The 14,263-nt window shown below is 31.2% G+C and overlaps 2 protein-coding genes across 2 annotated transcripts in view; both read left to right on the top strand.

Moving 5' to 3' along the window:
* Positions 1–8,140, top strand: part of LOC105448105 — a 28,135-nt gene extending 19,995 nt beyond the window's left edge. Inside the window, exon 5 of the mRNA XM_011686468.1 lies at positions 8,013–8,140. The gene's annotated coding sequence lies outside the window, so the exon portion shown is untranslated. The remainder of the gene's footprint in view (positions 1–8,012) is intronic.
* The window catches only part of LOC105448107, a 68,574-nt gene that overhangs the window by 4,350 nt on the left and 49,961 nt on the right, over positions 1–14,263 (top strand). The window lies entirely within an intron of this gene.

The raw sequence follows: 14,263 nt of genomic DNA, 5'->3' as shown, positions 1-14,263 counted from the left end.
TAGAATATCAAACTGTTTTATAGCAACGCCTATCATTTTTAACTTTCCAACAAATTATTTTGATTATTGAACAAAAATTATCTTCAGATCTGTATTTAGCAAAATTTTTGGACCTTTCAACAAAATCGTTCTTTCCGTGTACGAATTTTATTCAAAATTATAAAAATTACGCAATTTGGTAATGCGGCTTTGAGGCTTTCGAATCTCTCGTAATGTAACCGTATAATCTATTGATTACTCTCGCCAAATGTAAACGTGTCGAAATTTTAATGTCAATCCCCGATTTGCCTATTTTCATCTTTACGTGGGCGTTAAATTTTAAGCGAAAGCGCGTGGCTCGCGCGTAGGTGGGCGTAGGTTCGCAAAAAAATCGGAGCACTCTCGCCTAGAACAGCCGCGAGACAGTCGCACCGCGGTTGGTGATTGTCTCTCTCTCGAGGTCTCTCGACACACACGGGGGATACCTATCTATCCTTGGAACGAAGCGAATCGAGGCTGATGGTGCTTGCGGGATATGCCGCGTTATCGATGCACGCGATTTGTCAGCCGCTCCGCGCGAGGCCGACGTGACGTCGATCATATACATACATACGAAGGTTTGTAAGATTCGCGCTGTATAGAGCCGTTTTCTAATATCCGTTTCTACAGAAGGCGACCCTAATGCGAGGCCTTTCTCCGCGCGCATCCTGAAGAATCGCGAATCGCTGCAGTTCGAAATCGAAACTCGCGATTCCCCCGAGACTGAATTTCGTATACATATTCCGCATCCAATTACGAACAATTACAGAGAATTCCACTTTTGTTCCGACAATCGAATCGACAAATAATATAATATAATGTAAAATTTGATCGTATCAGGAGTGTGATTTAGTTTTGAGCGTTTTTTTTCTCAAAAACTGATTTATTGTACGAATATCTTAATGATCTTACAATTAATCAAAATATTTCCCTTCGTTGTGTCTATAACTGTTTTCTGACAAGAAACGGATTCCGCGACGATAAAAAGATAGATTTTTTTTTGGATTCTATCCAATTTTCTTAAATTTTTGCACTTTTTTGAAATTATGAAAGTGCGTATCCTCTAAAGCATGTTGCATTGATCGGAACAAGTGATAATCAGATGGAGCAATGTCTGGAGAATACGTGGGACACGGTAAGACTTATTTCAGATCCAATAGTGTTTTCCGATAAAAAATTTTTCATATAAGAACATATATAAATATATATAAACATATATAAAAATATATAATTATATATAATTATACATAATAATATGCGAAATATGTCCATACATATCCATATATGTTTCTTTTCTTTGTAAAATTATTGTTTGATACAAGAAAAATGATAATAATAAAAAGAAAACTTAAAAAATAATTAAAAGAATAATTTTTGCATTGATTTTTTTTACAAAAAATCAAGTTTTATGAAATGAAAAAAAATTGTTCATATATAATTATATATGTATATTTTTAATCATTTATATATGTTATATATGAGCAATTTTTCTTATTTCTTCAAATTTGATTTTTTTGTAAAAAAAAATGTAAAAATTATCCTTTTAATTATTTTTTATGTTTCCTTCTTATTATTATCATTTTTTTGTATTAATAAATAATTTTACAAAAGAAAGAAACATTTATGGATATATATGGCTATATTTTGCATATAATTATATATAATTATATATTTTATATATGTTTATATATATTTATATATGTTCTTATATAAAACATTTTTTACCAGGTTACTTCACTGATAATGCAACATGAGGTCGAAAATGCTGTTTAAAAAGCTCCATTTTTAAGATGGTATAAACACAATGTTTACTGCGTCTATTGTTAGTAAGTGACTAAATATCACACAGAGAGAATTTTATTATAAAATTTACCCTGAAAATCATGTTAATTGTGGGACAACATAGTATTTCATCGAATTTTATGTGATTTTTATTATTTTTTTAAATATACTACAATAAATTTGTTGTAGCGCACAGTAAAAAAAAAACAGAGAAAATCATGTAAAATTTGTCGAAATACTATGTTGTCCCATGATTAACATGATTTTCAGGGTAAATTTTAAAAGAAAATTCTCTCCGTTGCATGAAGTACCTAATATTAAAGCATTAAGAAATAATATATAAGTGTGGTTGAAATAGCTGCGTGTTATCTTCGACAAAACTGATATTAGTGCCGTTATTTTGCAAAACCCTCAAAACTAAATCACACTCCATATATTATGTTGTACGTCGATTGCCTTTTTTTTTAATTTACGATTTTATCAACACTTCCTTCTTTTATAAAATAGCAAATTTTTGAGAGACCTTTAATGGTTATAAGAATGCGGCGTGGAACTCCCGACTGTCGCCGTTAGGTTCACTCGCGTGTGACCTTTGACCTAAAAAAAAAGTACATGCTTGACCGATCTCGATGCGGACCCTCATTGTTGCCCGTTGCACATTGATTTGCTCGGAGAGGGCCAAAAAAGGTTACTGGAATAGTTGCTTTTCTGCACCGAAAGATCAACGTTAATCACGTTTAATTCAATTTGTGTTTAGCACAATTAGACGGTAACACAACTTTAATTGGGGATAATGAATGTAATTTAATATTATCAATTGGAAGCTAATATTTTAGAAATAATTAATCAAATATTATACGGAAAGAACAATTTTGCTGAAACTAGATCTGAAAATAATTTTTGTTCAATAATCAAAATAATTTTGTGCGAAAGTCAAAATGATTGCTATAGAATATCAAAACATTTTATAGCAATGCTTATCAATCTTCAACATTCCAACAAATTATTTTGATGATTCAATAAAAAATTATTTTCAGATCTGTATTTAGCAAAATTTTCAGATCTTTCAACAAAATCGTTCTTTTCGTGTATCAATTGAAAAATTTTAATGATTAGAAATTTAATGTCAACTAATCATTTTAACAGCAATTTATTAGTTACCAAACATTTTTTTATTGTAGCTTATCGTAACTGAACTACACATATGCATAATGTAGACAGGGCTGGGAAAAATACATCATTAAAGTATTTAAAATACAAAATACAAAATACTGGAAATTTTAGTATTTGAATTACAAAATATAAAATACTTCAATCTTTCGATTTGAAATACTTTTTAATTTAACCGTTCAATTACAATAATATATAATGTTAAACTCCCCCCTCCAACAGTCCCCTCTGCACTTTTAGAGAGAGAAAGAAAAGTTGTTTTACTCTTACATTCTTTAACAGTCCTATTGTTCTGTATTAACCGCACGAAAAATCTATTTACTAATGTGAGATTATGAAATTTTACTCTGATTACTTGATATTGCTTGAAACTTGACGAAAATAATTAGTGTCGCTAATTGTCGCATATGAGAAAAATTTAAGTTACTATTAATTGTTGTCAAGAATTTTTATCAGTAATGTCTTTGGTATTTCAAATACAAAATAAATTGAAATTGTATTTGAAATACAAAATACATTGAATAACTTTTTTAAAATACAAAATACAAAATACTTTTATGTGCTCCGCTGAAATGCAAAATACAAATTGTATTTCAAATACATTTGAAATATGCCCAGCCCTGAATGTAGATAACATTAAATTAATAATTTGATTTACGCGTACATTAATCGCAAACGCAATTAATTGCAACGAAATTCATTCTCTGACATTCTCGAATGCGTTTGCTTCAGAAAGTTGCTTCGGATGAGCGAGATTATTTTTATTTTCTTCAAGTATCTGAAGCACGTGCAGGCGCTTTAGAAAAACAAACTGCGACGCGGGCAATCATTTTTATCGAGTGTCACCAGCGAGTTGCAGCTAGATTCATCGACCCCGCAATAATGAATGCCCTTTCGCGAAAGGTTGCGCGGTTGCAGAGATAAAATTCAGCCGCGTATTATTATTAGCTAGCATTATTCCTATACCGTTAATTTATTGAGATACCTCGCCTTTGTCCATCCGCAACAACGATCGATCGTTCGGTAGCCTCCTTGACCTTCAAGAAACTCACCCCGGAGAGACCTTACACAGGGTCGTTCGTGCAGTATAAAAGAGGAAAAAAAAATGCGACATTTTATTTGCGTCGCATCCTCGACCCTTCGTCGCGCAACGTTTGAATCGATCGGTATACACGCGTGCGATGTATTTATAAACGTGTTCCTGAATGAAATTGAGGAAATACGCCGCTCGATGATTACGATATAGTTTCATACGTGTGCCCACGCTAATTTAACTATTTTTTTTCTTAAAAGATATGCAATTATGTCACTTTATATTACTTCACATTTTTACGGATATAAATTCTATTTAATAACATACGTCGGATTAGAAAAAAAAAACATCATTGCAGCATATTTCAGTATATGAATAAAGTACTTATCTCGTAAAATCTTATTAAAAATATGTACATTTACATGCACAGAGAAAACGCGCGATTTCTTTGGATTTAATTAATTTTATTGTGTTCAAACAAATTCGTTATTTGGAATGGTCCAACAAGTCAATGTTTGAATCAATAAATACGATTGTTTGAATTTGAAACAATGTATATCTTCGTCTTAAATAAATTGCATAGAACAACGCATATTAAAATATTTTGCTATTTTCATATAAATAAATTATTTGTTTTATTGTTCGTATTTATTGTAATCAAATAATACATGTGATTTGGTTGAAAGATATTACTTCAACTAATAGTATTATTTCCGTCAAGTAATAGAAGTTTTTTGAACGAAACATTTTTATTAAAACAAATAATATTTCTTATAAGCATATGTTGTTTTAATGAAACAAAAATATTAGTCAAATAAATATAGGAATACTAAATCTAAAGTGATCTTTTTTTCTGTGTGCAAGACATTAAGGTATTGCATACAAATTCCCATAATGCATTATCAAATTAGGAACAATATTCATGCCTTTAATTCTAACAAGGGATCTATCAAGGGAAAGTGTTAAATTCTGATTTTAACGAAACTTGGTACACTTTGAGGTCACATAAATAGATGTATTTAGAAATTATCAGTTGGTGCTAAAAAACGGTTTAAAAGGGATGAAATCACCCCTTTTATATGTAAATTAATTTTTTTTGTCGTTATATATATCCCGAAAATTATTCGAGATATCGAAAAATGTTTCATACAAAAATTTTACAGTAAAATTATCTCTATTCATTTGCGTTAATAATATTTTTTTTAAATAATTATTTTTGAAATTTTTTTTATAAAATAATTATTTAGAAAAATATTATTGACGCAAATGAATAGAGATAATTTTACTGTAAAACTTTTGCATAAAACATTTTTCGATATCTTGAATAGTTTTCGAGATGTGTAACGAAAAATACTGAAAATTGATTTACACATATAAGGGATAAGGTTTCACCCCTTTATATCGTTTTTTAGCACCAACTGATATTTTCTAAATTCATCTATTTATATATGTAACCTAAAAGTGTACCAAGTTTCATTAAAATCAGAATTTAACAGTTCGCGAGGTTCCTTTGTAAGTGCTTCTACGATGAAATCTTGTAAAGTAGTTTCGAAAGATTCAGAGAGAGATACGATTTAAATCGATATTCCATTAATAAGTGACGCCATAGTCCATTAATAAATGACGCGTGCTTGCACAATTTTCTCGGAACCGCATCTCGGCCACGTGATTTTTATATCTTCTTCACTCAATCAATGAGTTGTACGATATGTATGTAATGCCTCTCATCGTTTCGTCATTGGAAAAAATTCTTTTCGCGGAGCACGCAGAATCTCTAACGTCTTATCCTTGCGTTTTCCGTCACGTCGCGTTCGCGAGGCCAAGCCTTGAATAGCGAAGCGCCCGTCTCCGACGTCTCGGAGGATCCATTGTCTTCCTACGCGCCTACGCTCGTCCTTCTACCTCCTTTCTGCTCTCCTTTTTTTTTCACGCACGGAATCGGTACTGCCGGAAACAAAGAACACCGTATTCTGAAACGTGAAGGGGAGAAACGACGATAAAGAGAGAGGCAAGTCTGAATCTCTTCTCGAAGACAGGGTCTTAAACATGCAATTTAATTGTACATCGAATATGTGATAATATTTCGACAAAAGTTGAAATTGGCAGAGAAGAAATTTAGAGGAGAAATTAGAAACTGGAGAATATCTTAACAAATCGATTTGCGAAGTAATCCTGCAATAATTATTCTTACTCCTCGTCTTTGTCTCTCCGTCAAGTCTCTATTAAAGTAACTACTCGTCACTTTTGCGGCCTTGATGCAAACGAGTTTTTCCTGAATATTTCGCAATTGCGAAAATGCGAAGCAATATCGTTTGCTATACGCGATCGCAAATGTGGCTTCCCTTCCGGCATTGCCGGCCGGATATTGGCGCGATCGAAATGAGAGTGAGTCATGGTCTTATTTTGTATGGGGTGATGGGGAGAGGATGCGCCCATGGGGGTGCGTTTAATGCCATAGACGAAATTAATCAGTCCCCGAAGACTGTAACTGTACGGTGCAAACGATCTCTTTGTCACCCGAAACTCGATCAATACGTTGATGATGAGTCAAGACCGCAATTTTCATGATTCGCTTTCTGATTATAGGAACATAATGCTTACATGTGTACCTATCACTGAAAATATATACATATAAATATGTAAAAATTATTACATTTAAAACTATATTACTTGGTGTAGAATTATATAACAACCCGGGGAAAAAAGTTCCATATATAATTATATATAATTATATGCAAAATATGTCCATATATGTTTCTTTCCTTTGTAAAATTATTCTTTAATACAAAATTGATAATAATTATTCTTTAATATAAAATTGATAATAATTATTCTTTAATACAAAATTGATTGATAATAAAATTGATAATTGATAGGAAGGAAACATCAAAAATAATTAAAAGAATAATTTTAACAATTTTTTTTTTTAGAAAAAACAATATTTGAAGAAACGAGAAAAATTGCTCATACATAATCATATATAAATGATTAAAAATATACATATATAATTATATATGAACAATTTTTCTCATTTCTTCAAATTGATTTTTTGTAAAAAAAACCAATGTAAAAATTATTCTTTTAATTATTTTTTGTGTTTCCTTCTTATTATTATCAATTTTGTATTAAAGAGTAATTTTACAAAAGAAAGAAACATATGAACGTATTTTGTATATAATTATATATAATTATATACGGAACTTTTTTTCCCGGGAATTGAGCGTCTCTAGTTTACCGTTTCGTAATCTATTGTCGAACTTTAACGTTTCAGTGCTACTTTCTAGTCAATAAACAGTTTACTCTTAAAATTGTGTAAAATGATTAAAATAATAATATTAAAACATTATCAACAATTGATATTTCACTAATGTCAGTTATACATAATTATTAATTTTATATGTTAGTAAATATTTTTGAAACGACAAAATAAAAGTTATAAGACTCTCATTTGACTTAAATATCAATAGCAGGAAATGAAATATGAATATGACATTTATTTACTATTATATCTTAAAAAATGATGAATAAAATATAATCTAAATAAAAAATGTATAAATTAATATTTTTTATCATAAATTTGTCGTATTTTTATTATTGCATCAAAATATATATTGTTTGATGTTGCACATATATATCTTATCTATTTGTTAAATATTCTTGTTTTTCGTTATTAAAGAATATAAATTTCTCTCAAATTATACGATCAATTCAGATAAAACTTTATCAAAACGAACTGAAATGTTTACTTTGCAAGTATAACAATTTTTAAATTTTTGTCTTATATGCAAATGTTTCAAATTAACAAAAAATACCTACGAAATAAAGTTAATGCATATACTTGTAATGCAAAATGTTATACATTTAGAATTAAATATCTTCAAAACGGTACGATAAAAATTGATGAATTTTTTTCTGAATATAATTAACTTTCATATTATGTACGTATTATGGACTTATTTCATATTTTATCAAACACTGAAATCTTAATGGAAATTGAAATGTCACATAGCTTGAGATCGCAACGATCTCAAAAATTGCGAAGACGCTGTTAACTGCTGATGCAGCTCAGACGGAATGGTCGCGACTGGAACGGCTTAAATCTTCGGTCTGTGAAATACAAGCGAACGGGAGACAGCTGAAACGTTCGCTGGCAGCGGCCGGCGAAATCGTTTTGTTTTTCCGGCGGACTCGGCACGGCCCTTTCTACTTCGGTGAAGAGTGTTCGCCTAAAAATACGTGGCTCGCCGAGAGAAACGGAATTCCCTTCTCCATTTCCTCCGATTCGATCCTCCGATTGAGACACAATCGTCAACTCAAATCATTAAAAATGTTCTTTATACACATATGTGACGTTGAATAATGAATATAATAGTGTTTTACATTTGTAACGAGAAAGATCTGAATTTTGACAACAGAATGTTGCAAAATTATTAGCATACTTTATCCTAAAATATGTATACGCAATATGTATACTATATATAATGTTCTATTATTATATATAATAGGACAGAACTATTGCGTATATATTTTTTTTTACAATTAGTACAGTACAGTACAGTATATACTATACTAATTGTAAGTTAGTATTAGTATAGTATATAACTATATTAATACTATAGTATATATTATACTAATTGTAAGAAAATCTATATTAGTATATTATATACTAAACTAAACTATACTTACTAAAAGTAACTATACTAACATGTTAGAAAATATATATTAGTATATACTAAAAGTAACTATACTAATATGTTAGTTACTTTTAGTAAGTATTTGTATAGTATATACTAATATATATTTTCTTACAATTAGTATAGTATAAGTATAGTATATACTAATATATATTTTCTTACAATTAGTATAGTATAAGTATAGTATATACTAATATATATTTTCTTACAATTAGTATAGTATAAGTATAGTATATACTAATATATATTTTCTTACAATTAGTATAGTATTAGTATAGTCACTCTTAGTATAGTATTAGTATAGTATATACTAATATATTAGTATAGTTAAATTCTTTAAATTCTTAAAGAAAGCTCGACGCTTGTTTAACAATCGGTCGTAAAAGTCTTGCTAAAAATAATTTCCGAAATAAATCTCCTGCTCTGGGAATCGAATGGCGTTCGAATTTTGCGAAAGTGACATTTATCGAGGTCTCACGCGCTAGTCGCGTCGAAGCGAACTTGCGTGAACGAGAAAGAGAAAGAAACAGAACGAGGGAGAGGGCGCGAACGAATGGCACGAGGACGAGGAAAAGGAGGAAGGAGCCCCGAAGTGAGCGACAGCCATAGGCCGGGAGTGACTAAACAGGGATCACGATGGTCAATGACGCCGAGAGACGAAGAGCTGCGAGCCGCGGCCACGGCTCGTGGGAGCGTTGCTCGTTCTTTTAACCGCCTGCTCCTCCGCGTTGTGCCGCACCGCGAGCTGCAACATGGAGTGCGCACGAAGCGCGTCGGAAGTCGCGCACTTTCTCCCCGATTATAGATTCCCCGATGAATTTCCAGCCGATCCTTCATCGATGAAAATTTCATGGAAGCCCTAATTGCGGGTGCGATTAATTAATTGAAAATTCAGAGACAATGAAAGCGATTAATCAGGGAGATAATTAATTGAGTTATTAACGACCCAAGCTAGAAACAAATAATATGTTACTTTCGAGATACAAGGATGAAATTTATTCAAAAAAATTTAATTCTTCCCATCTTTAAATCTTCTACGAGTATTATTTTAATTATTTTCGTCAATAAATGGAAAAAATAATTTGGTTTAGTTTTATAAATGTTATACGTTTCTATAATTTAAGTGAATTTCAAAATTTATTTTAATAAAATTTTCGATAGACGTTTTATTATCAAAGTATTTAATGTTACGATGTTAGAAGTAGAAATTAGTGGCAATCTAAAAAATTTCTTATTTTCATAAACTTCTTATTATTTATCTTATCTTTGTTAACGGAATCGGTAGTGTTTTCATAAACGGCGTAAACGAAAGTAAACGCCATGTAAGAATCGCAACGAAATTATGGACACGTACATCTCGGCATGTGATCGCAACTCTCTATATGTCAAAAGGACATAAATTGTAACGCATAATGAGCGCACACTCGCTATTTTCTGCTTCCCGTGCGAGAGATTAAAAGGAAATGAACTCTCGTGCCGAGCGCGAGAGGCAGAACGAAGTTTCCGGAAGAAATGCGAATTTCTTCGTTCGATAATTTCATTTTGATGTAAATTGTATACCAGCTTTTCCCTAATTACTCGCACTCCTTGCATCGTTTCACGATTTTTATTCGCACAGCTCTAATCTTTATCTTGATCGAATTTCGCACACTTTATATCACACTCGCGTCTCGTCGCGCTTCAACACGTATACGTCGTTTAATTCAAATAGCGACGTACTCGACAATTAGCTTGATCAAAGGAAAACTTTTGCTAAGTTATATATTTAACAATAATCTCTCTCTGTCTTTCTTCAGAATATTTCATTTCATAAAATGGCGATGCCTTATTATTAGCGTTTGATTCAACTAATTAAATATTTTAGTCAGAGTAATGACTTTAAATAATGAAACAGGAAACGCGAAGGAAAACTCGGTCTTCCTTCCTATATTCTTGTTTTATTCCTATCTATTAATACTATCTCATTAAATCTACAGCTTTTTTATGTGTAGTTCACACACATTATATTCCGTATTGCCGTGTGTACTTTGAACTATACCATTTGTTCTTGCACTTATTTTTTTCAGAGTAAATTCATTTATCTGTCTAGAGACATTTGCACCTAAATGACAGGAAATCTTTCATGCACATATATAAATGTATTGCATATTATTTTATTCTCTGTAACTGCGAGAGAAAGATATAACTATATAGTTGGAAAAACCATAATTTAACTATAATTTATGGTGAATTTTGAGGACAACTATAAAATTAGAATTAAATTATATTCTTGTTATTCCTATCTATTAATACTATCTCGTTAAATCTACAGCTTTTTTATGTGTAGTTCACACACATTATATTCCATATTGCCGTGTGTACTTTGAACTATACCATTATATTTGTGTTCTTACTTATTTTTTTCAGAGTAAATTCATTTATCTGTCTAGAGACATTTGTACCTAAATGACAGGAAATCTTTTATGCACATATAAATGTATTGCATATTATTTTATTCTCTTTAACTGCGAGAGAAAAATATAACTATATAGTTGGAATAATCATAATTTAACTATAATTTATAGTGAATTTCGAGGACATCTATAAAATTAGAATTAATTTAACCATGCGAATTATAGCTGCTTTAATAATGCATTATGGTTATACATTATGATTGGATATTATTACAGATATATAACTGTATACTATATATAGTTGGAATAATTATAATTTAACTATAATTTATAGTGAATTTCGAGGACAACTATAAAATTAGAATTAATTTAACCATGCAAATTATAGCTGCTTCAACAATGCATTATGGTTATACATTATGATTGTGTGGATATTATTATTTTTTCGTTATTATTACAATATAAATAGCAAATGTTAAAAAAAAAATTAGACTTACTGTAATTGCAGTTGCATTTACTACATGAAAATATTTATTTCATTTGTCTCATATATATCTTGATATTTTACTGTATTAATCTTTGAAATTATTATAATTTATAGTAAAATTTTTTTCATATTTGATAGGACTATATAAGATTATATACTAACATTATAATAATAACTATAAAAATAGTGCTTCGGACCATAATTTTTTTTACCATGCCAATTATAGTCACAAATACAAAATATTTTTCTCTCAGTGTAACTGCGCGAGAAATACGATGTTCTTGGAGAATTTGTGCACTGCACGATATCTGTATAACTCGAGTTTCTATCCCGTTGCAGAGGTTTCGGTCCCGCGGTTGCATTTACCGTCAGTTTTATGCGAGATTCGATCGTGTAGGCAGTAGTTAGGGCAAAAGGAGGAGAGGGCCGGGGGGAGGTGGGGGGAGGGGGGGAGGGTGGCGCGCTGGCCCGTGGACCAAGGTGATCCAGTGCGAAAGCGAGAGGCACACGCACCGAGCGCAGAAAGATTGACAGAAGGAAAAGAGAGAAGGAAAGAGACTGAAGGAGCCGACGCGACCGCGATGCCAAGAACCGACGGGGATCACGGACGGATGATGATTGAGCCTCCGCGTCACGAACGAAGTGGATCGTCGATCGGCGTACAAATGTCACGATCGGCGTTCGATCGGTCGGAGAGTAGACCACCTGTTGGGGGGAAACACGGGAGGAGGTGCAATACCCGGGCAATGAATAACGATAATTAACGGTAGTTTTAGTGACTAGAAAAATTCGCGATGCGACTCGACCGCGAGGAGCATGTTGCTTGGAATTTATGGACCATGGGGGAAAAGAACGGGAGAAAAAGGGGCGAAATGACTATAGTGAACTAGCTGTCATTAATTCTAACAAATAATCTCTCGCACGGGAAGCAGAGAATAGCGAGTGCATTCATTACGCGTAACAATTTACGTCCCTTTGAGTTCATCATGACGTGCCAAGGTGTGTTCATAATTTCATGACTTTTATATGGAGTTTACTTTCGTTTACGTCATTTATGAAAACACTACCGATTCCGTTGAGAAAGATAAATAAGAAATTTGTGAGAATAAGAATTTTTTTATTGAAAATTCAAGAAACTTTTTAGGTTGCTTTTTATTTTCTTCTAAATCTTAGCATTAAATATTTTGATAATAAAACGCGTCTAATAAAAATTTTATTAAAATTTTGAAATTCGTTTGAATTATAGAAACGTAACATTTATAAAACTAAATAAAAAATTACTCTCCATTTATTGACGAAAATAATTAAAATAATACTCGTAGAAGATTTACAGATGGGAAGAATTAAAATTTTTAAACAAATCTCATCGTTATATCTCGAAAATAACATGTTATTTCTTTCCAGTTTTAATTTATAGATGTTGAATATTATTAAATTTCTTGAGTTGTCTCTTTTATTCGCGACTGGTCCAACGGAATTAAGATTAAATCTTTTTTTAAATCGATCTTTTAAATTATTGTCTTGATTAAATTGAAAAAGAATGGAAACGCAGCAATTAGCATAAAAACAATTAATGTGAAAAATCGTGCAAGAATATTATTATACCTACTATTTGTATAAAGTAATATTAAATATATATACACAGAGAGCGGGGGTCATTTTCATTATGCAAGATTGGGTAAATTAATATATTTTTTTAACTAAGTAAAGTTAAAGTTAACAGTCTAAAAATTTAACTTAATTAAGATACAAGTTAGTCCATAATAAAATTATTGAGTTAAAAGTTAAGTTAATAAAAAAAAAGTAATTGAAAAGTTAAAGTTAAATTTTTTCATTTTATAATTTTAGAGTTTCTAAATAAAGTTTCTAAATAAAGTATGTAATTGTTATACTTATTTCTGTCGAGCCACGGAAAGAGGACCGATTTCGAAGGACTTCTTCCAACGTGATTTAATGCACAGAAGGTCCGCGAACAGTGATTCCTTCCCGCGGTCAGACTATATTTATTATTATTACAATTGCCTTGCTGTGTGTTCTCAAATTTGAGTTTGAAGACACTAACTTAGACATGTATTTTATTTTGGGTTTACAAGAAGCACTAAAAATGTCACTTCAAGAAAGTTAGATCAAAAGTTAATAGTTATACCGATTAAATATAACTAAATTAAGTTAAAAGTTAAGAGCCTAACATGTAACTAAGTTAAGTTAAAATTATTTAACTTTTTAACTTTTTAACTTAACTTTTATCTTTTTAACTAGTCACTACATACTCAACCCTGGCACCAATTGATAATTTCTAAATTCACTTATTTATGTGACCTCAAAGTGTACCAATTGTTTCATTAAAATCAGAATTTGACACTTTGCGAAGTTCCCTTATAAGATTGCTAGTATTTTGTATTTCAATTATTTATACAAAAAAAAAAGGGATAGCGATAGTTTCGGGTAGAGTACCTCTAGTAAGGTATGGTCAACAAAGCACGAATGTGTCAAAATCGGAAACGTTGAATACGCGCGTTCAAATATGCTCTGAAGTGTAAATTAAACTCAAAAATTGTAGGTTCCCAGTCAACACGCATGTCTAAACGACATCCAAAAGACGTCTTTCGAAAGATGTCTTTTCGGACTTTACAAAAAGATGTCTTTAAGACAACTTTTAGTAAAGTCTGAAAAGACATCTTCCATA

Source organism: Wasmannia auropunctata, unplaced genomic scaffold (genome assembly GCF_000956235.1).
Source record: "Wasmannia auropunctata unplaced genomic scaffold, wasmannia.A_1.0 LD336088.1, whole genome shotgun sequence".
Classification (NCBI taxonomy): Eukaryota; Metazoa; Arthropoda; class Insecta; order Hymenoptera; family Formicidae; genus Wasmannia; species Wasmannia auropunctata.
This window is presented reverse-complemented; position numbering and strand designations above follow the sequence as displayed.